This window comes from Nesoenas mayeri (assembly GCF_963082525.1).
Source record: "Nesoenas mayeri genome assembly, chromosome: 2".
NCBI classification, from domain to species: domain Eukaryota; kingdom Metazoa; phylum Chordata; class Aves; order Columbiformes; family Columbidae; genus Nesoenas; species Nesoenas mayeri.
In genome coordinates this window covers 36,682,404-36,709,908 of record NC_137543.1, presented here as the reverse complement: position 1 = coordinate 36,709,908, position 27,505 = coordinate 36,682,404, and the positions used below count along the sequence as shown (strand labels likewise).

Below are 27,505 nucleotides of genomic sequence, written 5' to 3'. Positions count from 1 at the left end.
GAACATTATTTATAGTGCACCTTGTGACTGAGTTAATCAAAGTTTGGGGGTAAGTTTTGGAGTTTGCACCGTCTTCTGAAGCAACGTTTGCCCTCAGTTCTTAAATACACAAATGTAGACACAGTCAACTTGAGTGTCTCATTTACCAGTTTAAGATTCTTCATAGCATCAAATTAAGCTGCAATATCTGCCAAGTGAATAAGAGGGATGCTCTCAAAGAATTCTTTTGAGCTTGCTCAAATCCTCTTTTATGTTATTTTGGTATTATGCTTAATTGGTTAGATTCTATTGCTAGCATGAAGGGGTCTGTATTCTGGATGATGTGAATTTATATATAGAGAGAAGCATTAGATTTCAGGCAGCTAGATGGAGCCTTTGGAAGACCAAGTTTTTCAGTACTTAGGCATCATGAATATAATTTTACATACTGATTAGCCAGTGACATTGGCTCCATCTTTCAGAGGAGCAAATACCAGCTGTTTTTCAAAGGATATGTGGAAACCAGCAGTGATCTGGAAATGCTACAGTGTTACATAGTGGTGGTGGGGGAAATGTATATAAGTTCTAATTTTTTTTTGCTGCCTGTTACAGTAGGACTTTGTGGTGGCCTTGATGTGCACTGAAGTAAAAGACCTACTTAAGGGGAATGAGAGTCAAATGGCAAAAATAGTGCAGAGATGTCTTTTTCAGAGAATTCACTGTGCATTTTCATAGTTGCCTTGGTATAGTTGTCTTTAAGGGAAAACAAGTGGAAAATCCTAAGTGAAACTATAGACAGACCCTCTTTCCATTAATAAATAGTTCCATGAGCAATGTCTTAATGCTTTTTTTGCCTGGGTTTTTTTGGTGACCAACAGAATACAAAAGTTGTCAGAAACTTCCCTGTGGATGAGGCATTCATAGTTATCTCCTGTGGAATCTGGGCTTAAGAGAAGAGGTTGTTCCTGAACAAGGAAAATCACATCTTTGAGTCTTGCTACCTGACTAGTTAATCTATCAGCATTTGAAATAACTGGCATTTTTGTGGTGTCTGCTCCTCTGGGAGTTTGTCTGAAATTACTCAAAGGCTTAAAAAATACTGGAATGAAACAGTGAAAGAGATCACAGATACAGCTATGCATTTGTGTGATCACAAACATAGACCATAATCACAGTATCACAGTATGTTTGGGATTGGAAGGGACCTCAAAAGATCATCTAGTCCAATCCCCCTGCTGGAGCAGGAACGCCTAGATGAGGTCGCACAGGAACATGTCCAGGTGGGTCTTGAATGTCTCCAGAGAAGTTTGCACAACAACAAAAACATATTACTTTTCTGAGAGGGAAATATGGGCTTTCTTAATTGCTTAAAAAAAAAAAAAAATCCTTTCTGGGCACAAGATGCACAAATAAATAAAAATCAAAGTTATATTCTTTGTGCAATAGTAATTAAATTTGAAGAATTTTACCTAAAATATGGAAGGATGAAATGAAGGAATCATTATAACTTGCTTTTGTTACATTAACTTTTAGTATTTTTGAACTCTCAAAATGACAGTTACTCTGTTTCTTGAGAGGAGGAGCAGAAGGCATAACTAGCTTGCCATACAAAATAGCTGGGAAAATGAGGTAGTTCTCAATTGAGTTGCTCTCACCATCATGTACCAGCAGAGCCTTGCTGCTAAATGCTGAGGTCGAGAGCTAGCAGATGTTCCTGTTTAAAATAAAATAAAATGCCAGGAGTTTCATGTCTTTACTCCAGGACATGCACTGGGACAATGATGACTTTGAATTTTTGTCTGGCCACCCCTGTAGTAATGAATCAGTTTGAATCAAAACAAGACCATTACCACTGCTATTTTTTTTTCTTTGGGTTTTATCACATTATGAAGTCTCTTCCAAGTTCTGCATGATATTTAATGCATGCTGTTAATTAAACCTGAAGTAAGCTCTTCAACTGTTTTATTTCTTTTGATTAATCCAATCTTTTGGTACAAAGGACAAATGTAAATGTCAAATACTAAATAAAAATCTGTAATGGTTTTAACTCAGTCTTTATTTATTTATTTATTTATTTATTTATTTATTTATTTAATATGTTCTTTGATGTTACTGATTTATACTTTCCCAAGTGGGCTGGATGCCATCCGTACACCAGAGTCAGCACAATCTCAGCCTTCTGGTGGTTGTGGAGCTTCTGAGAGGGAAGGGGGCAGGTGATACCTTAACCAGCATTTCTGCCATGTGTGATGCACTGCTGTACTCTTCTGGAGTAAGCAGGTTTTTTAGTTAGCTTCTCTATCTTGGCATTGGCTAAAAATACACCTGTTATTAGCGTTTACTTCTTTCAAAGTGTTACTTTGTAAACAGAAGCATTAAAACTGAGTTAGAAACAGTCTGAAGCATTTAAAAATGTTCGTTTCAGTTTTACTCCATTTTGAAGGTCTAAGCAGTACTCTTTCCCTTTTTTCAATGTCTTTTCTTAATGCTTGGTCCTTTCCATTTTCTGTCTTGTTTATGTAGAGGTGGGGACCGATAATTTCTCATTCTCGTTTGTCTAGTGATTGTTGGTTGTTTTTGTATAGTGTTTTTTTTGTTTGTTTTTGTCTTTTTTTTTGGGGGGTGGGAGGAAAGCATATGTGCTTTTATATGAGTGAAGGGTAATGGAGCCACTGTCTCTGCACTTGAGAGGTGGCTTCAGGCACTTTTATATTCCCCAACTTTTGGAACAAAGACTACCTGAACCCCTTAATGGCTGTAATAGCCAGATAAAAATGAGCTGTTATTGCCTGTACTCTTTATAATCTCCCTTGCACAGCTGCATACTTTCCTATTCTCCTAGTTGTGAAGTATTAGAGTGATACCTTCTGTGTTAAGAGAAGATGCTTCTCTACCTGAAACCATGAAAAACAGTTAAAACCCAGCTGAAAGCAAAATAATTTTCAAGTAGAATTGTTCAGAAACTGTTGGCCTCCTGACTAACGCAGCGTGCAGTTTCAGACATTCCTGAAGATGATGAAAAGCAGCCCTTACTTGACAGGAGGAACAAGAATTCATGAGTTTTATTCTAGGACACTGGAAAAGAGCGTGATCACTTGAAATGCGTACCTATGGCAAGACAACCCAACATCCATATCTGCTCTCAGTATAGAGGGTAATATACCTTTAGAAAGCTTACAACAGACTCATTTTTGATGGCCTTAACTTTTATGTCAGGTACCAGATGCCATTCAGGGTTAATTTCTTCTTTGGCTGCTGAGATTCACTGAATACCTATTCCATCTGAAAATGTTCAGGCAGAGTGTTAGGCTGAAGGTATGATGCCCCTCTGGTTTTGGTCTTCTGTCATTTTGAGCAGTTTTCTTTTCCTAATCACATAAAATTCAAGTATAATCTTTGCATTAAACATAGTTTCCAGTGAAACACCTCAGTTTTGAACATAACTTTGAATAGCACCATGAGGAAGTGTGTTACAATTATGGGAAATGCCCACACAAAACGAAGCATGCATGTGAACTTCCTTACCCATGCATGGTAAGTGAAAAGCAGTTTTACATTAGCCACCTCTTATAAAAATTCTGTCCATATGGAGAGTGGAAATTGTTACCTTCTTGTCTATTTGCTTGAAGTATTATTTCTCCTCATTTTGCAGCTCCCTGCAATATTAAATGAGTAGAATCACTCTATTCATGCATCAGATTTCTCTATAGTAGCTGGAACAATATGCTTATCAAGCTCTTTTGTTGGCTTTCTGGAGGAACTGTTTTCTGGGGCAGGAATCATGAGGGTTTGGGTCTTTCAGCTGTGTTGGAGCCTTTTGAACTGAATTATTTGGTGTTTTACTCCATACACTCTGACGGTTTAGTATTCAGCAGTGCAGCTTGTGAGGCTGATCTAATAGTCAGTTGCTTTCGGTCCCGTTCATCTTCCTTGCTGGCTGCCCATTCCTGCTGTTCTTGTTCCGGAACTGGCAGTTGTCTCATGCTACAGTCACCCAGTTTGGCAAGATGAAACAGAAGAAAAGTCTGCAAAAGAGTGGAGATTCTTGGTTTAGCTTGATGGGTCACCACATGGTCTGATGAGAAGCATGGCATTGACTCAGGAGAGAAAATGTAGGTGGACAGAGGGTGAAAGGAGGGAGAGGACCCCAGCCACCTCTTTCTCCAGTAGCAAGCTTCTAGATGGGCATAAGTGGTCTCCAAATCACTCCATGGGTTTTAACTAACTGCTCAGCCCTGTATATCAGGAGCTTGTGGGCTTAAGTTAGCTTCGTATGGATCTTGCCTTCTAAAGGGGCAGTTCCTCATAGATCAGGAGAATGTCATGGAGCTCAGCCCAGTCCCTTCTGTGAAGGAGCTGAAGAAGGAATTGAATAATTAGGGAGCATGGCCTAACAAATTAGGAGGAAATGGACGATATGAATACACTGAGCGTGAAAGTGAGAATGGATAGGAAGTGGAAGGGGATGGGATGACAAAGATTAATGCTACATTGCTAATGCCTAGTTTTTCTTTCTTTTCTTTTTGCTTGTAATCTGAGTCCCTATGGTGAAATGGTTACCTGGGATCTATAGTTTTTTTTATTAAAGAAAGGTTCCAGTGCTTGTGGTTTGTGAGAGTATGACTGAAGGGTGAGAGACACAGGGCAAATACACATTTCTTTAAATGATAAGAAGTTATATTTTCTCATATGTTTTGCAGTGTCTGACTCGTACTTTTAGTACTTAATCTTGGCAGCACTGCTTGGGTATAGATTTGCCAGGGAGTTAAATGCATCCTTAGCACTACTATTAACGCTGAGTACTGTGCCACAAACTCCTTCACCAAGATTGCATTACGCTCTGATAGGCATTGCGTCTCTGCTGACGTTTGTATAAGTGGAGAGGTAAACTGATAACTGTGAAGGTCTCCTCTGATCAGGTATCTATCTCAAATAGAAGAATTCTGAATGATAAGTTCCATGATAGTGCACTAATGCAGAAAAGCTGCTTTGTATTGTTGAGAGCAGAATTTGTCCTAGAAGCCTGAATAAGTGGAAGCTTTCTCTTCTCTAGACTTGGGAGATTGTTCATGTAATAGAACTGAAAAGGAAGGGTAGTTTCATCTGTAGATGGCCTTAGGAGACACCCCACGGAAACAATTAGGGCAGTTAGGAAGAAAAAAAAGTTAATGAGGTAAATTCTGTAATAGTTCTGTAGAGGTGGATATGGAGGGCATGGGTGTAAGTAAGGCAACAGCTTCATTTGAAGGAGAAGAGAAGAGAGAGACAGGATAACTGGGTTTACTGGGATTTCTCAGACTGAAATGTGTATGTGTGCATGTGCGCATGCTATGCAATGCATATAAATGCTCCGAAGCATTGGGACACACCTGAGAATTCCATGTGTGCTGGACAAAGATCCTGTATAACTGCAGTAGGTGCTGTATGTTCCTGTTCAGACGGATCGTATCAACTACACATGTCCAGGCCAGTTAGGCGTGACACACTCGATACACTGAATGTGACCTGAGTATTCATTTTCCTAAATATTCTGAATAATCTTGTCCTTCCTACCTAATCAAGACAAAGCAGAGATGTCCAGGGAAGCAAAAGCTGAGAGCAAAACCAAGGTTTGCAGATGCAGAAATTCCTCTGGGTGTGCCATCATGGAACACTACCCGTAATTGTGCTGAGGATGAATTCTGCACAGAAGTAACCTTGGAGAGGCAGCAGGCTGCAACTCACTGTCTTTTTAAGACACATCCTTTTGCACAATGTAGACTCCCAGAAAAAACAAACAAACAAACAAACCAACCACAGATGTTTCAGAGCTCTTCCTAAGTATGCCCTGGTTCAGAATAATGCCAGTAGTCTACTACAAAGTTTAAGATAGTGGAGCTATCTGGAGGCAAAGGCTGAATGGACACTTAGCAATATGTAGCAAAGGAAGGATACACAAGGAGAAGACTAAATTGCTAGTGTAACAGATTTAATCTTGGTTTCTTATCCTGTGAAGGAGAAATACCTGAAAAAAATAGGTAGCGGGGGAGAAAAAGGAACAGAGGTAAATAAGAAACTCAAGAGAATTTATTTTATTCAGTGTTTTCCTATGATAATAGAAAAAAGATTAGAAGAACGAAGTTAGCCAAAATGAAGATTCACTTAACATTTACTTAAAGACTGAAGAAAAAGTTAAGAAGTCAGGAGAGCAAATAAAATATATAGTAGTTAGGGTATGGAAATGGGTAGGCAGTTATCTGGCTCCTGTTCCCACTTCTGCTGTCCCGCTGCATTATCACATATTATTCTGTGTTTGTGTTTCTCCTGCCTTTGTGGTGTTTATCTGCACAGAGACTGCAAACCCCTCTGGCTCTTACAGTCTTCACATGGTTTAGAAGTTTTCACAGCAAGGCCCTGAGCTCATCATGGCCCTTCTGCTTTCTCTTTTTCCTTTGTGCTGCCTCAGTGCCACGTGGTGCTATTAATCCCATTAATTTGTCTCACATGTTAAAAAAGAAAAATTGATTTCTCCTCCCTTCTCCCCTGCTTAGTGTGGTGGTTCAGAGCACTGACGGGTCTCCAGGCTACAGCACGTTGTGTCCCCACAGGGAGCCCCGCTGCTGGTGGTGAGGCCTTTACTCCTCACCAGGCCGATCAAGCCTAGCAATCAAATCATCAGGAATTGTCAGGGTTGGGAAGTTACTTCACTGTGTCAGAAACAAACAAAACCATACACCAGTTATTTGCAGGCATTGTTTTGTAAATAAAAAGCATTAGAAAATAAGATTAATAATGCTTTGGCTGTTATTAAAAATAGCTCTACAACCCCCAAACCTATCACATCTTCTAAAATCATCTAGATCTCATCTTCTAGAAATGAAGTGATTCTCAGTTGCTTAAGCCATTGCAGTCTTGATGGTAGAAGTGTCTAATGAGAAATGATGGATCTAACTACAGTTCTAGATACAATTCAATGATCTGTCCTTAAAAATTACCATTGCTACCCATTTAAAGTTTTCAATTGCTAGTACAATAGTACTTACTTAAATATCCACTTCAGCTTCTAGCTTGCTTGTAAAATATACTCTTTCAGTCCTTTCTTTGAAAACCTAAGCCAGAGGACAGCTTGTGGGTGTTGCAGGTCATGTCCTGGGTAGGTTTGCCAGGACATGCTGACTGGATCCGTGGTAACAGTTTACATGGAAGAGACAGTCAAGTGCAAATAACAGTTTTTAGAAATATACCAGTTTTGTGTATGTGTTGAAGTTACCTTATTTGGGCTAGAAAGTGATTTTAATAAATTGATCCATATGATATAATTATTCGAATTTGGTTTTTTTGATGGCTACTTTTAAAGCCATTTTTCCTGCTATGTTTTTCTCTTGGAAAAATATTCGTTCACTAGCCTGTATTTTTGTTACACAGAGACCAAGATTAATTTTTTTTTCATTTCGTATTTATGCTTTGCATTATGTGAAAATGGCTTTAATATTGTAATCATATATGTAACTTAGTTAATCTATAAGTTATAGAGTGGAAACTGTATCCTGCTTATGTAAGCTGATATTTATGTAGCTTCGGCCATTATCTCAGACCTAATTTATTTGTGGGTACGATATGATAAGTGTCAGCCTTCAGCCTGTGCAACCAATGCATTTGTCCTCCCAGAGGCCAAACAGAAGTGTCCAATATACTCTCATTTCAGAGGCTTTTTTTTTTTTTTCCAGTTTGTTATTGACATAGTTCTAAGTTTTCAGCTTCTCTTTAAAGTGAGGATGAGGGAGGTTTTTCACATTACTTACTTGTGTATAGGTATAAGGACTTGGGCATGTAAGTAACTATTTAATGGAACAAAGAATGAGTAATCCGTGCCACAAATCATGAAGGTGAACTGTACACATACTTCACCTTTTTTCTGGTAGCATTGCATATGAATCTGCATTTGAATGAATCTTGTTTTCAGCCATAAGTGCTGTTATTATGCTGAGAGGTACAAGAGAAAGAGATAATAAAATAACAATTAACAGTAGTTGGCTCGCTTATACTTTAGCTAAAGTATTCATATATTGTATTTTGTGTTTGTCCTCAGGATGCAAGTTTTGCTACCTTAGATTCCTTCGTAATGACTCATTGATAAGCAGTTGTGAGTAGGTGTGAGAATGTAAAATTTATAGCCATCATTTTTGGTAGACAGGGATTGACAGCAATGTACAACTTACGGCTGGGCAAAAATATTTTATTACTTTTTTTTTATTCTTGTTGAAAAACACAGCTCCTTTAAACCTTTACGTTTGATAAATTGAAATGTTTTGTTAAAGCAACCTGTAGTATTTTTGTGATGAGTTGACTTTCAGCTGAACTTCCTCATTTGTCTGAACTGCTTGATGGAAATTATAGTTTGGATGGCTCAAGCTCCTACAAGCTCTTTCTGCGGCTTGACTATGCTGAGAACAAACTGATAAATCCTGTGTGGAAAACAGAGGCCTTAAATATCAATTACATTGATTCTGTCCTCCCTCTTCCTGGTTCTCTTTCATATTAACCAATAGTGATGACAAATATAGGCCATCTATATAAAATTAAATCGCTACACAAGATTGCAAAAGTAGGATATTTAGGTTTTGTTTTCCAGAAGTAATGTCAAAGAAGTCCGTTGCTGATGGGTAAAAAAGTGAGCAGTAGTATTTGGTAAAGTTAGATTATTGCTTTAGATTTGAAAAAGAAGCCCATGAGAATGGGCTGTTATGCCTGTGATGGTATTTCTTCTGAAGATGGACTATTAAGTCAATTGGCTATTCTCAGAATCTTCAGAAGAGTGTTTGGCCAAATTTTTGGTTTGGGAATAGGTGAACATTTATTCACTGGAAAAAATACTTCTGTATCTTATTTATGTCACAGTACCATTTGTGTTCAGCTGTAATTAAACCCTAGATATTTGGAGGCTTTTTCCAATTTAAAAATATTTGAAGCATTTGAGTTGAAGGTGTTGCAAATAGTAGCTGTTATACTGCAAAAGTGCTTGAATTTTTTTTTTAATGACTATTTATAAAGTGTTTTTGTCTAATATTTGAGCATATGAAAATTTACCATAGTATTACATAAAATGGGATCTTGCCATTTTCTTAAATCCTTATAAAACCAGATACCATTATAATAAAGAAGCCTTTCTCATAGCATCTTTTTACCCTCCATTCAATGGCACATTGAATTTATTTCTTCTAGTTTCCTATGATATCAAAAGATTTTGCTGGCCTCGTGTAGATCAATAATATAATATATATGTATATATATTTGTGGGAAAGGGGAGTGCTTTCTATGCTTCCCACCAGCTGGATGATTTTTACATTTGATCCAATACTTGAGCATTATTTTTATATTTTATACAAAACCTGTTCAAATAATGACATTCAAGCTGAAAGTCAAGCTGAGTGAGTGTTACAGAATGTGTTTCTAAAGGTCTGTGTGAGTGATAACTGTGATACGTATGAAAGTGAACCACAGTAAGTTTGTATGAGCAGTTATAAACCTAATTTTCAAGTGTGGTTTTTTTTTTTTAACTTTGAAGCATGCTTTTGTCATTACATAGGAATTGAGATTCGATAAACAAACATGAAATTTATACAAATCAAAAAGGAAGAGAACAAAACCCAGTTATGTTCTGTTACAGTCCAAGGAAAGCTAACAGCACTGGCCGCAAGTGGAGCCTGCAGTGTTGGTGCAGCTATATAGTGCTGAGTGTTTAGAAATAATGCATTTGGTATTGGACTATCTCTTCTGCTAAACACTTGCCTGGCTGTAATCCACTGCATCTCATATTCTCTGTATATTGATGACAAATTTTGATATTTTCCTTTATAGAGTACAACAGATGCACTGTTCTTTCCCTTCTGCCGATCAGTTGTCTTTCGCTGAAGAGTCATTTTCTGGCGTGCCATTTTCTGGGCACAGTTGTAGGACATCCAGCCTCTGAGGAGAAAGTGTTTTCTCTGAAGCAAGTGTTCCAGTGACTCCTTCTGTACAGAAGTTGAATGGGGATCTGTTCTTCCTCATGGTGCTCTGGAGGAAGGGACACGCTTTGCAATATACCAAGTCTGGAAGGCATGGGAGTAGGGTGCGAGGCTTCTGTCTCTTCTGATGGTGATCTGGTCTCACTCTGTAACATCACCTGTGTAAATGCAGTTGTGCACTGGTTGAAGGAATGTTTTTGGCTTTGTGATTCCAGTATCCAAACCTGGGTGACAAAAATCATCCAAGTTACAGTTCCACACAAGACATTGTAGTGATGTTTTGGCATAGGTAATTGTGATTTGAATGTGGAAATAACTTGATTAATGCAGGAGTGTCCTGATACAAGTGTTTAGATTGAGTCTCTGACATTACATCCTCCAGGATTAAAATAAATTATTTTTTAAATGAACAAAGCTAAATGTTACTTGGATATCAGTGCTGTTCTTAATATGACTACCAAATAATGCCTGCCATTTCCTGTCTTTTTGTGCCTTTCAAGGAATATGGTGGTGTCTTTTTTTCTGGGTGTGTTTCAAGATGTGCAAAAGGAATGCAGTAGGTTATCCTTCTTATATGTAGTTAAGTCAATTATCTGCTGAAAAACTCCACTATCTTAACAGTGTATTTTTACCTGCTGGTACAACAAAGAAAACGTACCCTATTGTGATGGAAATGGTCCAGACATCTTGCAAATGAGAACTTCTGCCCACTGAGTTCTGAGTCTTATATCAAGGCAGCCCAAAGCCAGCAGATGACGTAGTGAAGTGAATGTGTGGAGGGGATACTGGAGGAGCAGTAGTACGAGTGTGCATTTTGGGAAGCTGAGCTTTGTGCCTGCTTTGCAAGCAGAGGTTTTCCTTCGTAGGAGCAGTCAGTTCAGCAGCTTGTTATTCATCCTCAGTAGGCTCTGTGTTCCCCCTGGGTTCAGACCTCCACCTTCCCAAGTCTGTGTGTGTTCAAGCCTTGAAACTGAAGGGCCTGCTTTTTTGGAGAATCTTTGAAGGCAGCCTGGTGGTTGTTCCACAAGTCTGGGCTGTTTTTAGGTGGAGACAGAGGCAGTGACGGTGCCTTCTTGGGGCTCAGGGAGAGCCGTGAACCTGGCAGTGCCAGTGGGAAGCAGTTTGGGAACCCCAGAAAGTGGCTGGAGATGTGTAGACCCTGGGTAGCTCTGCGCTCAGTGTTAACATTTCCTTCCCCTGGCAATTCTGCTACTGCGTCTCTCATTCCTGATTCTTTGTGGTTCATGTTGCCTCCAAGCTGCAATATTTCAAGCCTGCACTCTTCAGGTCAAAATGGACACCTGCATGTCTATGTGTGCCTGATTTTCTTTTTTTTTTTAAGTTTGGCTATGATAGAGGATAGTAATTCTCAGAAATTTCTCTACTTTGAGCAACAGAAGTATCTATTTTAATTTGACTTGAAATAAAGACATTATGCATGAAGGTAGAACATGTTAGAAATCTGTCAGAACTTTGAAAACAATAATAAGAAAAAAAGATATAATTAAAGCAGTTTCTCTGTCATCTTGCTCGCTGATGGGGAGAATCATACAAGTAATTTTGGCTTAACTGATGGATAATAAAAATGCATATGAAAGCAATCATAGGTGGATTTTACTTCCAACTGAACCGGAGTTATTAATGTGTTTTCCCAGCTAGAGCTGAAGGTAAATTCAGGTACACTGATATCCAACCAAAACAACATAGTAGTCATCATAATGTGATAGCAAGTAATACGTGATAGTACACAAAATGCTGGAAGGTCCCCTAGAGTATAGAAAAGAAAGATCAATATTGCGTTTTTATTAGTTAACGTAGTTATTTAGCTACTTATTATAATACTATAAATTAATGCATTTTTAATCAAATTTTATTGTTACATCTATGGGCTGATGGCTTCTGCATGGCAAAGATTCTTGCATTTAAAGAGACCAAGTCTTTTCATTCTCATTTTAGTGTGGGTTTTGCATTTTTTTGTTAATGGCAAAGTTCAAGTGTGTAATTAATCAAAAACGTTGTCTAGTCCTAAATGAACACAGGTTAAAATAACCACTAATATAAAAGCGTTACTTGTAATAGTAAAAGAGATGATTTTTATAGTGTCCACTTGCAGTTAGAAAAGCACTGAACATGAGCTGTGAAAGTGACTGTGTGTTCTCAAAGGCGCTGAGAGCTCTCAGGTATCTGCTTGCAGATAGTCTGCAGTGGCTTTGGTGGTTATTCTGACAAGATACTGTGCATCCTATGTTACCTGTGAAAGGCAAATCAGAGTGACCTTTCCTGTGGGGTGCAGTACCTTTAAGTCAGTCAAGCAACTACTTATATAAGAAATAACCTATTGTCTTCCTAAAATGCTATACAAAAAATACTCATTATTCTTATTTAAGGAGCTGCAGCCACATTTGCAATATATAAATTCTGCAGGTATAAAAGAACCCTTTGTATTTTGCTGTGGTAAACATGAATTTCCAGATTTTTCTATGGCAGCAAATTCTGACATTTCCAGTTCAGAAATCTCTGTTCTATTGGTGCATATTAAACATTTAGTTCTATTTAAAAAGCTGATTACAACATTGGTGTGAAGTCTTATGAGACCAAGTCAGTCTCTCATAGGTAAATAAAAGGAAATTAAGATGCATATCTGAATAGATATTCATCTGTTCCAACTGTGTGAATAAAACTTGTAATTAGACTGAGTATTACTAACAATTGTTTAGCTGCTGAACTAAAAGAACATCTCCAAATGACATGATTTAAGTAAATTCTAACAATCAGGGAGCATCTGTTAACTCCATTGGAATTTGTTTAGTGATCAGTACTTGAGCAAATTCAAGGTTAATTTATGTAGGCAGCTAAAGTCAGGAGAATTAATTCTGTGTTAGAACTTCCCTAACCTGAACTCTGGTAACTCACATTCTCCATTTCATGTCCCTGTAATTGCTGGTTATTATTTGAACTTCCATGTGAATAGTTTAAAAATTCTTGGTGAAAATTTAAAAAATACAAAAGCAATTTTAATAAATATTTTATTGCGTAGAACTTGTATAGAATATTTAGTAACTTTGGCTCAACACACTGGAGAGCAGAACTTTTTAAAACATCATCTCATATTTATCTTTCTGTATAACTTGAGTGAATTTAATGTTGTGGCAATGCAATGTTAGTGGTATCCTTTTTCAACAGGAGAAGTAATATTGATTTGCCTTTTTCAGATAATGCAAGAGCTACAGTGCCTTGTTCCAAAAGCTGTCAGAGCAGAGTGCCTGCTAATGGACACCTGAGAGCTCAGAGTTTTTCTGCCAACATGGGCTTGACTGTCTGCAGCTTCCTGGTGTCTTGTTATCCTGGGGCTTGTATGTTACACGTTAGTTGCATGCACTGGTGAAACCTCTGAAAGACCATCTCAGTGGTGGTTTCCAGGGGCAAACTTGACATTAGGGAATGAGCACAAGGCCAAGGCTCTGCTGAAAGTAAAGCTTTGATGTCCAAATGGGATTTTATTATGTAAAAGCGAGGCTAAGATAAAGAGGTTCTCTAACGTTCATATTTCTGTGATTGCAGTTATAGGATTTCTCAAGACCTCCTTTTTGAAATAAGGCCAACAATACAAAAATCATTGAGGGTGTGATTGAAGAAATGACATACATTGAGTTACAGGGCAAACTGCTGAAATTTCATTGGAGTCTGGGATTTGTTAGTCATGTTGTTAGGTCTGAACACCACATGGACAGTAGTATGTGTCTCAAAATGGTGATCCAGAAACCCCACATACTAAGCAAGAACTCACCCATAGTACTAAATGCCAAAGCACAAAGCCGTGTCTGAAATATTAGCCAGGTCTACAGTGTCAAGCTGGAGTTGAAAGCAGGTGTTGCTGTGTAGTGTTTGGGAGATAACAGTTCCCTGTTTTCTCTTCAGCCATGGTTAAAAGTGAAGTAGCTCTCCACAGTGTCAAAGGTCTGCATCTATATTTTATCTAAATGCTGTTTAATGCTAGCCACTGGGTTGTGAAATCAGGCTCCCTCTTATGTCACTGCCTGAATTATCTGTCTGTCTGTCTGTATATATCTTGCTGTGCAGTAGCACAGATTTAGCAGGCAGCTTAGAAAGTTTCCCCTGATACAGCAAAGCCTTGAGTTTAAGACAGTATCCTTTGTGGTGAGGGATGTGGGTTTAATTGCATTAGGCTGATGGTAGCTTTATGCTGTGTCTAGCTTCCAGTATCCTGAGTGAGCACCATGGCTAATATGCAGCTGGCAGGCATTGACTGTACTATATTTGTGAGGGGTCTAATATTGGTCACTCGTTCGGCATGGTCAGAGAACAGCAACTCAGTCAGACCTCTCAGGAATCTTAGGTGTGGGTCTGTCTAGTCTTCGTCAGGTTTTGCAGGATCTGAAAGACTTGTTGCTGGGTAAGTTCTGTGATTTTCTTAGGAATCTCTTGTAGATCCTTTTATCTTCTCTAGCACCTGAGTTACCAATCTCTACAACTGTTTACATCCGACGACTCTATTATATGGACAGGTGATCCCATAGTGACCTTGTAAACCAATATTCTAAGTTATTTTTTGTGTTGTTATCTCTTTAGCTTTAAAGGTGAAATTTAAATATGGTAAATGTATTTTGTAAGTCTTTAAAAATTATAATCTTTTATGCTGAACAGATCTCTAACTAATCTACATGAATCTAGTCCTTTTCAGAAACCTGAAATCCATGTCATCTTTACCCCTCTCTTCCTATTGATACTGAAAGGTCAGCAAAATGACTCCTAAACAGCATTTTGGAAGTGTTAAAAAGCAGGCACTTCTATTACAATGCGCCAGACACTTGGAGGATCACTCCTCTAATTGAGTGTGTGCATGATTCACACTTCTTGGTATTCATTACATATACCTATTGCATATTCATTTGTTTCTACTGCTTAGTTAATGCATTAGACATAAATTATTTACATAACTCCACCCTTTGCCAGCAGTCCATGTTTGGTATTTGAGAGTCTTCATCGAGGGTCTCTAGTGGTTCCTGGTGGTCTTTGCAGCCTGGTGCTCCCCCCCAGTATCGGCCTCTTGACCTAATTTCTTGAGGATGCATATTGTCATTTTTGGCTTCTACTCAGCAAAAGTCACGTAGCTCTTTCTTCATTTAGTGGAACATTCTGCTTTCCCAGCTTGCAAGCCCAGGACATCCGTCTTTGCTTCATGTCCAGTCTCTATAGAGCTATTTTTTCTCTATTAGGTTTCTGTTACATTATGCCTGGCCTTGCTACATTAGGCCTAGTCTTGCTACATTAGGCCTAGTCTTGCTACATTATGCCTAAGGTTTCTAAAAGATTTTTGTTCCTCTTATCTCTATAACTGAAACTGCTTGCCACAACTTTTTATGCAACCAAAGTATAGACTTTGTTCGTGTTAACCTAAGGCTCAGAGGTGCTTCCCAGCTGCAGCTTCATGCAGTCCAACATTGCCTATTCACAGTTGTTATTTTCATTATACTTCATAGCATTTTGTTCCAGGTACCACATTATATTTGCATTCGAAAGCACTACCCAAAACTTTAAGAAGGCAAAACTCTATTTACTCAGATTGTTTGCTGTTGGTGTGGGTTTTTTTGGTGTTTGGGTTTTGTGTTGGGTGTTTTTTTGTTTTATTTTGTTTTGTTTTGTTTTCTTGTGAGTACTTAATCTACTCTACAAGATTGGGATCTGCTGTCTTTCTAAAATGCACTGATCAAGGCTTTAATCTTAAATTTAAAATCTGGTCAGAAGAGATGGCCACAGAATCCCTGTTTATTCACTTGCTCAGGGACTGTAAGACCCTGTTTTCAGTAAACTGTCCAGTTGCAGGGATTAGACTCACAGCTCCCACGTCCTTGCAGGTGAGTGTCAGCAGACTGTAACATGGCTCTTGGAAAAGTAATATTGCATTGTGGTCACTTCCCCATGACTGGCTTTCTTTGATCCTGAAGGTTTTGGATAAAATAGGCCTGTTCCTTAGGTGCATCAGATCACGAAGGTTTACTTACCATTTATGTACCCGGAGTATTTTCAAATCAAACTGATTGTATCAATACTACAGAGATTGTCAAGATGCAGTTTTAGCTTGGGGTAACTTCTGTACCTCTCAGTTTAGATACTGAAATCGTTTACTGGCCCATAGTGTTGCTAGTAAAATAATGCAAACCTCACAATCCTTGAAATTATTATTTGAACTCTGGTAATAAAATCTTTGAATTTAATTTTTTATGATTGAACTGAAAATTAAACATTCATTCAGTCTCTTTTGTAATAAGCCATACTTTAAAAAAAGAATCTATTAGATTAAAACCATCCATTAGATTGTGTTCATACTTTGGAAGTAAATTTATTTAAAGGACCTCATTAAAGAAAGTGGATATTTAGGTGAACAGAAACATTATTTCTAATTCTAAATTTATGGTCAGTGTATGATTCTTGTATCTTTGTTCAATGGGTAATTTCAAAACTGTCTGTGTATTAAAGCTACCACCTAAGTAGCACTATGCAAGTGATAGGATTTGAACTGGGTGACAGCCTCAAAATGGCCCAGAAGGTCTGATGTGGTATGCTGAAATCTGTACTGTGGACATTCCAATAAAATTAATGTTTCTAGAACTGCAAATCACTTAAATACTGGAAATCTCTTCATCTATATACATACATACACCCACGGGAGGTCACTGGCCAGATTCGATGTTTTAAAGCCTTTGGTTTGTGACCTTAGAGTTCCTTTTTCTTTACTTAGACTTCCAAATATTTGTATTTATGTTAATTATGTTTATGCTAGATATATTAATGCTGGTTTGGTTTTCTGTTGTTTTGTTGTCTCCTTCGTTTATGTGTGAGATAAGCCTCAGGAATGTCCCTCATGCCTGCTGGTGGATAAACATTTGGTGTCTGAATGTGTACCTGCTATGCTGAAACCAGTGAGTAGGCAAAGTTTCGTGACCAACTTGAGTGAAGGATCTAAGATTTGGAAATGTGTGTCCACAGCTCACCCAGGAGTCCTCAGTGTGTAAACAGAATCATAGAATGTCGTGGGTCCCTTCCAACTCAGAAGGATCATTGAGTCCAACTCCTGTCCCTGCACAGGACAACCCCACAGTTCACACCATGTGTCTGAGGACATTGTCCAGTCTCTTCTTGAACACTGTCAGGCTTGGGGCCGTGACACCTCCCTGGGGAGCCTGTTCCAGTGCTCCAGCACCCTCTGGGTGAAGAACCTTTTCCTAATGTCCAACCTAAACCTCCCCTGGCACATCTTCCTGCTGTTCCCTCGAGTTCTGTCGTTGGGCATTAAAGAGAAGAGTTTGGCACCTGCCCGTCCTCCTCACCTTGTGAGGAAGCTGTAGACTGTGATGAGGTCTCCCCTTAGTCTCCTCCAGGTTGAACATACCAAGGGACTTGAGCCGCTCCTCATTTGGCTTCCCCTCCAAACCCTTCACCAAACTTCGTAGCCCTTTGCTAGACTTTCTCTAGTAACTTAGTATCTTTTTTTATCCTTCGGCTCCCAGAACTGCATTCAGTGCTCCAGGTGAGGCCGCACCAGTGCAGAGCAGAGCGAGACCATCACCTCCCTTGCCCGCCTGGCGATGCTGTGCTTGATGCACCCCAGGATGCGGTTGGCCTGCTTTTTTTTCCTTTTCCTTCTCCCCTGCTGCGTGTGTGACTGCCAACCGGTTCCCAGTGGGGAAGTTCCTCTGGTGGTACATGCTCTTACATGACTCGCAGTGGCTTCTGGAAGTTGCTCTTCGGAAGAGCTCTTGTTCTTCCTGGTGTTCTGCCTTGAGTACCGTGGTTTTGTATGTAATTAGTAGCTTTTAAACCAGAAGTGTAAAAAAAAAAAAAAAAAAAGAAAAAAGAAAAATTGTAGAAAAAATGATTTTTTAAAAAAGTGAACATTAACTGTTGCTGTGTAAATGTCATATAGTAGGTTTTGTTTTACTCTAGTACTACTCTCAACAGGGGAACTTGCCTGAGTAGAACATCAGGCCTTTTAATGTGACTACGGTTATTGTTATACAGGTAGCAAAATTTTGACAGACTTTTTGAAATATGAAGAGGAGAAAATTCAGATTTTTCATTTTGCATGTCAGTATATCATGTATGTGAATAGCCATTTTGTTACATAAAAGCAATATAAATTTGACTGGTCTGCATGGGCAGTTCATGGACTATGTGCATTTCTGACTATTAAGATATTAAGCATGTAACATCAGATTTATGTTAATGTAATTTTACAGTAAATAAATGTCTTTTACAAACAGGAGGAATTAATGCTTTTATGTTTTAGGGAGAGATTGCATTGCATATTATGAATACATTAATGAATATATGAACTACCATTCACTTCAGTTGTCCAGTCATTACAATGATAATGAATGTATTCTCCTAAATATATGCATAATGCTGGAAAATCTTTTCACTCTTTTTTTGCATATGCACCCATAATAAAACAAACAAACAAACAACTGAATATATTTAGTATTTCCAGCTATGCATGTTTTGTCCCCATATGTATGTATTTTTTCTGCATGAGACCAGAACTCCTATTCCTACAAGGAATTTTAGTTTTTGTATTTCAGCCCTGTTTTTGTTCAGATTGCTTAAAAATGTTTCACTGGCCATTTGCTCAGTTAACCTGATACTTGCAGTATTAGTAAATTTCCATAATGTGAAATTCAGCAGTGCTGAAACTCTTGGTGTTAGAAAACAGTTTTTATGTATCCTATGAATGTGTGGCTGAGCCCTAAGCTTTTTTGAAGTTTAGTTTCTTCCAGTTGTTTGTGCTCTTAGCAGTGTTTTGGCAGCTGACCTAAATGAGAAGTTTATGGGAGCAATCAGAGGCAGTGACTCTCTAGCACAACTGTATTAATTTCATGCTGCCACTAGGTACTTCATGATTATCTACAAAAATGTAGTCTTATTGTTCACTTGTATATGGTTTACGTGTACAATAGACCAAAGAGTAGTAGTGAGCCATGTGAAATGGAGGAGAGAGGAGCACAGCACCAGGCAGTCAAACTTTGGCTCTGAAGATCTGCTGCAAAAGTTGATTTGACAGTGCTGGTTTTGAGGCCATGCTGCTGCTGGTGGAACAAACCCCAGTGCACATCTTTTAGCAAGCAAGGGGATAAGGGGATGGTGCTTCTGCATTACAGCCAGGACTGTTCTCTTGCTGGTTGTGATGTGGTTTCAGGCAGTGGGTGGGACAGTGTGCATCTTGCTCGTGAGTTTAGGTAGGACTAGGACTTTCACCAGCTTTAGGCTAACTCATCACTTGTTGCTTGACCCCAGATTTAGGCCCTTCTGTCTTCTGCTGGAAAAAATAAGAGTAACTGTGTTGAAATCTGGGATTTTAAGTAATAAGAAATTGGGACTCATTTCCTAGACCAGATTTATCAATGTCATACTTCTGGTGTTGTACTTTTAGATATTATAATATGACTGTAATTGTGAAAGAAAAGAAATGTTAAATAATGTATTGTGTAGTAATTTTCTTTGAGCACTCACAAATAAATCAGTTTAATTCCACTAAAGTATGAGAACAGGAACTAGAAAAAAACATGAGACGTAATAAATGTGCAACATGTGTTTCTGATAAGTTTTTATTCTGGTGATAATTTAACTTTACTGGGATAAGTGATCTGGGTTGGGGGGGAGAACAGCACCTGACAGGTGTCGTTGGTTGCTGCACACATTTTGAAAATGTGTCTTGTCCAAGTTTTCCATGGGATGCAATTGAAAGGATTTCCATCAATCTTCAAAACATTTGCATAGTTAGATTCTAAAAAAGAGCTATTTTTGGGGGGTTAGACTCCTGGAAGGAAGGAAATGCTTGCATTTCTGCAGTCACAAAGCGGTGATCTAATTCATCAAGGCATTTTAAGCATGCACCTGGATTTATAATTATTTAATTCTCATGCACAAAAAATACCTAAACTTAAATTCTTTGTTGAGTCAGTCCCTGAGTCAGGGCCTTCTCTGTTCCTCACTGCCCACCAGCAAGCAGACTGGGGTGGGCAAGAGGCTGGGAGGCTACATAGCTGACCCAGCCTGAGCAAAGAGATATTCCATACCAGATAATGTCATCCTCAGCAATAAAAGCTGGGGGGTAAAGTTTCTGGAGTACCTATTGCTTGGAGGCTGGCTGGGCAGTGGGAGGTAGTGAGTGATTGCCTTGACATCACTTGTTCACTTGTTTGTGTGATGTGGTGGTGCATTGTTGTCCCCTTTTTTTTTCCTATTTTTATTTTATTTTTTTTCCTCACCCCTATTCCCTTTGGCTATTAAACTGTCTTTATCTTGACCCATGAGTTGCTCTTGTTTTTACTCTTCCCATTCTCTCCCCCATCTTGCTGGGGGTGGGAATGAGTGAGCTGTCAGTGAAGTTTAAACTGGAAATATAATACGTTTTTTTTAACAGTTGCAGTAATGAATCATTGAACACAGAGGAACAAGTGGCTTCGCTGTAGACCTTGAAATTGGAATATGATTACTTCAGCTGATTGAGAAAGATCAGCTCTACCCTATTGAGTTAGCTTTTAGGAAAGGCAGTGATGTGCAGTCAGTGGTGTTTTATGGCTGTAATTTAAGGAAATCAGTCCAGGCTGTAATAGTTTTTCCAAGCCTTTATCTATGGCTATTCCTTTAGATGTAAATCCTACAGACCTTTCAGAAAAACAGTCGTTTTCATTTTCTCTTGGTTGAACTGTGAAGTGTCTCGCCTTCAGGGTGTGATTTCTAGTGGTTGACAGAGTGGGTGGAAACCGAGCAAGATTTCTGCAATACAGTTAGGGAAACCTTGCGGTGTTTCTGCCATAACATCAAGTACCTTTGTTTGATAAACCCTTGCTGAGTTCAGATAGTGATATGGCAGGCATAATTCCACAAGTGTGAGATTGTTATGCAGAGATATAGGACTGCTGAAAGAAGCGTAACCTATTGTAGAAAATATCTGTGATTTGAAAAAAACATGGGAGAAAATGTGATAACTATTGATGTGCTTGGTATATCTGAGAGCATGTCTTTAACCTTTTGTTCCTGTATTGAGAAGTAGTTAATATTTTAGAGTAATCTAGTGCCAGTGACCTCCGTTTTGACAGCATTTTTGTCTGAAATGATTGAATGGGAGAAAAGAAATCTTTCAATAATAAGCCAAAGAGCAAAGGTATTTGAAACTATTTTGTGAACTCAGAAGTGGTATAATGCATTTGAGACAAAGATATTTGAAATATCAAGAATAAGATAAGAGGAAGAAACCCTCAAGGGATACATAAGTGAAAAAACACAGCAAGAGGTTTGGGTAGAGACTGCATGTTAGATGTGCATGGTGGAGTTTGATAAACTGTCACAAACTCATTCAGTGAAACTTTGGAATTGTCCACCAGACGTCAACTATACAAAAGGTTTTTGTTTCTGGATCGCTAACTAAGATCAATGATGCATATTTTATCAACTCTTACAGACACAAGTTGAATTTATATTGGATAGGGCTAGTTCATCCAACTCAGGGAACTGATTATATGATTTGCAAAGGTATTGTAGCGGAAAGAATAGGTTGTTTCTATTCTGCTCTCTGGAGTCTTCCTAAACATATGGTTAATAGCATAGCCCCCAAAATTAATATTCTGTTATTGAATTGGTACAGATATTTAATAGATAAATGTTTAAGGAGGGTTCTTAGCTACTCAGTGATGTTTGTTTTCAGACTCCCTCTTATTATTCTCATTGTATGAACCAAAAGTTTACCACTGTATGTCATAGATATCACACTGATTTGAGATGTGAAAAAAAAAAACCAACCAACCAGTTTGGGAGTTTGAATGGTGCTAGTCCAAGTCTGAAGTTGTTACCAGTGTCACCAGTCCCACATTGCAGCTTTCCCTACCAGTGCCACCTTTTAGTGGAATTTTGTTTGCGTCATAATAGCAGGGCCACTGTATCAGCTTAGTACTTTCTCTTTAGTTGTGTGCCCACAGTAATTTCTTTCTGAGATGTGTTCCATGCTGTGTAATGCAGTTTTGTGATATTACATTAAAAGTAGCTGCACAGCTAGCTGAAATGGTGGCAGTGAATAGTGTTGAGGCTTTGAACAAAGAAAGAGTTGGTTGAAAATTTTTTAGTAAGTTCTAGGTAAAAGTCTGGATATTTTCACAAACGGACAACTAACCCTATAGAGATTTGCTCTCAGCTGGTTTTCTACCTTGATTACTCTGAAACAGCTAGTATGGTGCAGACATGTGAATTGTGTTTGTGTGGAGATTTGCTTGGCGTTGAATGCTTTATTTCATAGGCAGATGTGATAATTTCTTGAACGGTTAAAATATGCTGAAGTCCATTTTGATTATAGTCTATAATGTGGTTTTCTTATTTTAATTCCGAACTGCTCAAAAAGACTTAAAGCCTAGCTATTTTCCAAAAGAAGGACGCTGGTATTTTTCCTTCATTTCTGTAGAAAATAATCTTTTGTGGTAGAAGCAGCAATGTTCACCCTTCTGCTCTCATTTAAGAATTGCAGACTTCTATTTTAGCCAGTAAGAATAATGTTGAAATATGCTTTTAAAAAAAATCCTTGCTTTATTACTGTGGAAATCAGAAAGGAATTCTAAATAAATAAAATGTGTCAATCACTAAAATGTTTATTAAGCTTACTTTAATTCCAAGGTTTTTACTCAATTTTATGTTGTCTTTGTTCACTTTCAGCCTGTATGAATTCATTAGCAAACCTAAATTTAGTTCTCTCCCGGTTTTCTAAGTGGCTAAGCTTCATTGTAGTCAATAGATATACAGCCAGTACAGTCAGTGGAGCCTGGAAAGCAATTCTTCTTATCCTAAGTGGACCATATGCTGGCTAGTCAACTGGGAGCTCTCTAGGATCTCTTGACTTTATTGACAAGATCACCATTGACACTGGTGTGAAGACTGCTGTATTTAATTGTCTTAATATGGAACTACATCCCATCAAAACCTTGTAGTTTAAGCTAAACCACTTAATCTCTTAGTTTTGTCTGAAGAAAGAGAGACAACATCTTCTGAGGGCAGTTCACTGTACCTCTTTAAACATCGAATTTAAACCATGAAATGAGAGCATAATACAGCCAAGATCTGTGCACAGTCTGCCATAGTCTGTAGAAGTCTACATAGTTAAAAACAAAACCTGTGATTGTTGTGCGGTTACTGTTATCAATTACAGGGCAAGATAGAATGTCTCTTAATTAACTTAATAACCCGATAGGTACGTTTAGACATAGCTAATTAGAGCTTGCTTGTAATTTGGCCTGTGATTAATAGACTGTGAAGACTGTTTCATTTGTATTAAATGCATGGACAGTCACAAGGAAATTAAAATCTGGACCTGCAGTGAATAACTAATAGCGGACCTCAGGACAGCACAATAGTGAAAGATTATTCTCTTTATAAAGAATTAATATATTAATTTGCTACTTTATTTATTTATTTATTTTCAAGATCTTTAGCAGCCTTATCAATATGCACACGAATTTCTCTCTTGGAAACATCCACAGATCAACTTCTGCAAGTTTCTTTTAAAACAGCCTATCTTACGAAGTTTAATAAAACTAGTGAACGTAAAAGCATATGAAGATACCATTACAGAAGAAAGTGGAAATAATTTGTTTCATTTCTGGTTTGCACAGTGCAAGGTAAAATCCTTAGAGGAGTTAATTGCCAGGTTGATGGTGTGTGGGTTGTTTTGCTTTTTTTTTCTGTAATCACCTTTCTGCCTATTCCTTCTCATTTTAGTCCGGGCAGAACCTAATTTGGGGCAATGCAATTGGGGAAGCAGCAGAAATAAATGTATTCACCCTAGTGCTCTAGTGTGTAGTAATGATGGAAGTTCCCTTTCACCCCTTTTCTGTGCTGCAGTGTCACTTGTGGGTGCACAGCAAATTAATAGCTGCTGACATCTGAACAGGCTTCTTCGCTTGATACGCTGCTGGAAGGGAAAGACTGAGGGGAGCCCTGCGGATAGAAAAAAGGACAGAGAGTGAGAGGAAGACATAGCAGTGGGGGGAAGATAGGAGAGAGGTTGTGGGTAGTGAACATTCCATTTGGCAGCATGGAGACCCAATCCACCATGGCTTTTTGTTTGATGTTATAGAGCACACTGTGTGCAGAAGAACATGTTATAAAAGTAGACAAAGCCTTTATTTTTCTTATTTGGATTAGGTGAAATTGAGAACAGGTAGAAAACTTTGGAATTTGAGCTAAAAAGTACAGTTAATATTTTTAAGAGACATTTAAGTGTCTGCATTTCATGTTTTCATGCGGTTGAAACTTACCTGCTGAATTTTTCATCAAGAAATGAATCTCAGTTTCAGTGATCTAGTGCCGTTTTTATTCTGCTGTTAATGCAGAGGCGGCTTCATTGAGACTAGATGGTCTTTTTTCTTCTGTTTTTCTTGTGAAACCCTGCCTACTTAGCACATAGTGAGTCAGATCAGACTGCTGCTAACCAAAAAAGAATTTTATTTTTGTAACTTGTTGTACACTTTAAATTTTCTTATTTAATACCTTCACTTTTGTCATCTTTTTTTTTTTTTTAAACAGACTTGTAAGAGCATATTTAGAGTACCACGTAGTATGTTGTTCCTTCTGTCTATTAAGATGTCATCGGAGCAACAGAGTAGAGCATCAAATAAAATTTGGTAACTTCATTGGAAGTTTAAGGTAGTTTTACTGGGGGATGGTGCTAAGATGAGAATACCCCAACAGGCATTCCTAATTTGTCATGTCTTTTCATTTTCAGTGAAGTGCACTTTTTTACCCCTTTTTTTGTTTTGTTTTGTTTGTTTGTTTTTCTGCCGCTACCACCCCGTGACATGACCAAGCAACAGAACACAGGCAGGTAACGCATTTCCTTGTAATTGCCAATTTGCACGGGATGACATGAGTCTCAAAGGAAGCATGAGCTAGAAGAGCATGGCCAGGAGGCTGAACAAATGGACTTGGGTCCCTTGGTGGATTGGGTAATGGAATTTGGTAGAAGGGCAAAGGCAGTGAGTTGTGATCCTACTTCTGGGATCTCTTGAGTGTGTGTGTGGGGAGGAAATGGAAGGAGATGCCACCTCCTGCATGTGAATGTGGTTTTACACAGAGCATATGTCTGAAGCTGTTACCGTTGCTGTTGTTATCACTGTTTGGTGTGGAAGTTTTCTTTGGAAATTCTGCAGAGTTCAGGAACCCAGCTGTGCTAAGTTGGAGCCCACTTTCACACCTTGCTTGGAGCTGTTTGAGAAGCAAATCCCTAAGAGCTTCTTCACTCCCCTTTTGCAATGGAATGCTCATAGTAAAGAGCTATGTCTTCCTTAAATGGTAGACTTCATAATCTGAGTCACATTTGTGTTCACTTGAAGTTGTATTTACTTTAATGACATCTCTGAAAGTGCTTGAGGCAGATCAGTTTGAGGTTTATTACACAAGTAGTATTTATTTGAACTGCATACTATTTTCAGTTTATGAGGATTCCAGCAGCGTTAGTTCTTTTTTGCTTTAGATGTACAGGACTGATACAACTCATTTGTTACTCCAGATAAATAAAGGTACCCTATAATTCTTTTAACTTTTCTAACTACTATCACTTAAAAGAAGTGATTGTGTGCTGGGACAGCACAGAACTTTATATCACTCAGGCCCTATTATCGATGTGTTAACAGTAGATAAAAAAAAGTGGTCCTTTTGAATAGAAGCTAATTTCACATCACCTCAGAACAGCACCTTTTTGGTTTTGTTTCTGTTAATTAAAGACCATTTTGCCTTGTGACAGGCAAGTAAGTGATGGCAGCAATCAAGTAGTATTTGTCTTACATTGACACATAGGCATTCTAAAATTTTTCATCTCCACATTATCTTTTTAAATGCTAGATTAATTTTGTAATGTAGTATTAGTAGCTTGTCACCCATGCATGTCTTTAAAAAAATTAATAGTATCACTGCATGTATCTCAGTTATCATAATCTTATTTTATTAATCTAAGACAGAAAAATCATTTTCACATCATGATTCAGAGAAAATATTTAAATCAAGACTGTTATTACAGATAGGCACTTTTCCTTTGGTAACAGAGTCCTCTGCAGTGGAATTCCTACAGCTATTGTGGTCCTTTACAAGCACAAGATAACATCTTTCCACTTGTCACTAATTCTGCATTTTGGCAGGGAAAAAAAGGAAAGGTTTGCTGTTAGACTGTTGCCAAGCAACCAAAATATGAATGTACTCTAATTTCTGGATTTTTCTTGTATAATATATATCAGAGGGTTTCTCCCACCTTGGTGAGACACAGTCTATATGAAGTTGCACTTCATATCTTTACAATTTCTAAGATTAGTAAGTAGCTTAATTTCTCCCTGTGGAGTTCCATTTCAAAACCAAAGACTTTTTTTTTTTTGGTTCCCTGTAGATGGTTACCAAATATCATGTCACAGATGATCGTGTCTTCATAAGACATGAAATTAAGCGTGTTTTCTCCTTTTTGTTTTCTGAAGTTAGATTTCTCTTTCTGAAATGGAAAGCTTGTTTTTGTCTCATTTTCACTTTTACCTAATGGTTTATACCACTGGTTGAATAAAAATAATGGAAAAGCTTGGAGTGGACAGAGATAACTTGCTGCGTCCTAATAATCCTGCATGCTCTTACTCGTGTTTACTGTTATTTGTTATACTCCCTCTTAAGTATGTTTTTCCAATGCAGTTAACTGATGGTAATGCCAAGTAACTACCAGTATTTGAAAAATAATTTGTTAAATGAAGGGGTATAGTAGCCACAGATTTCCTCTGGAACTATGTGAATCTCAGGGTCACCTCCCACATTAGTCATTGATTTCCTCTCAGGGCACGTGCCCATCACAGAGCCACAGCTTCTTTCTGGATTCCTAACCTATGCTTTATGTGTAGGGAGCCAGGAAGAACCTCAGCAGCGGTACGGAGAGGGCTTCTCTTTCTGCAGCCCTGCAAGGCCAGGATATATGACAGCAATTACAATATCAATGCATGGCATAGGAGATGGTTTCCTATTAGCATTGGGTTTGTATCCGTGCTTGCAGTAGTGTAGTAAAATATTTGCTCATGTCTATACAATAATATTTTGGAGGACTTGCTCTTAAAAACCTACCTGTTTGATCAGACCTTGGAGTTCCCAGATATTAATGCATATTCTAACCAAATTGTTGTTCCACGTGTGGGTGAGATAAAGAATGCACCAACCTTCCTGATAAACCAGTTTGCGATGAGAAGAAATTTGGGTGTATGGGTCAGAGAAGAGCTACTTGCTGCTCTGAAAAGCGGCTGCTTGTGATTGGTTAAATGAACAGAATTCAGAATGGCTTATGTAAATTTGAGCAGTTATCAGGGTTTGTGTTGTTTGATGTAAATTTCAGTGGATAAGTGACTGTATAGGCCAAGAGAACTTCAGATATGAGCACTTCATAGGACAAAGCTAACAGTAGTTTGAGGAGATGCGTGTTGCCGCCTGTTTTCTTCAAAGCTGAAAACAGACTTTTCCTTTAT

The 27,505-nt window shown here is 38.2% G+C and overlaps 1 protein-coding gene across 1 annotated transcript in view; it reads left to right on the top strand.

The window, feature by feature from the left end:
- Window positions 1–27,505, top strand: part of LOC308037369 (uncharacterized protein C8orf34 homolog) — a gene marked incomplete at its 5' end in the record, with an annotated part of 143,302 nt that overhangs the window by 4,633 nt on the left and 111,164 nt on the right.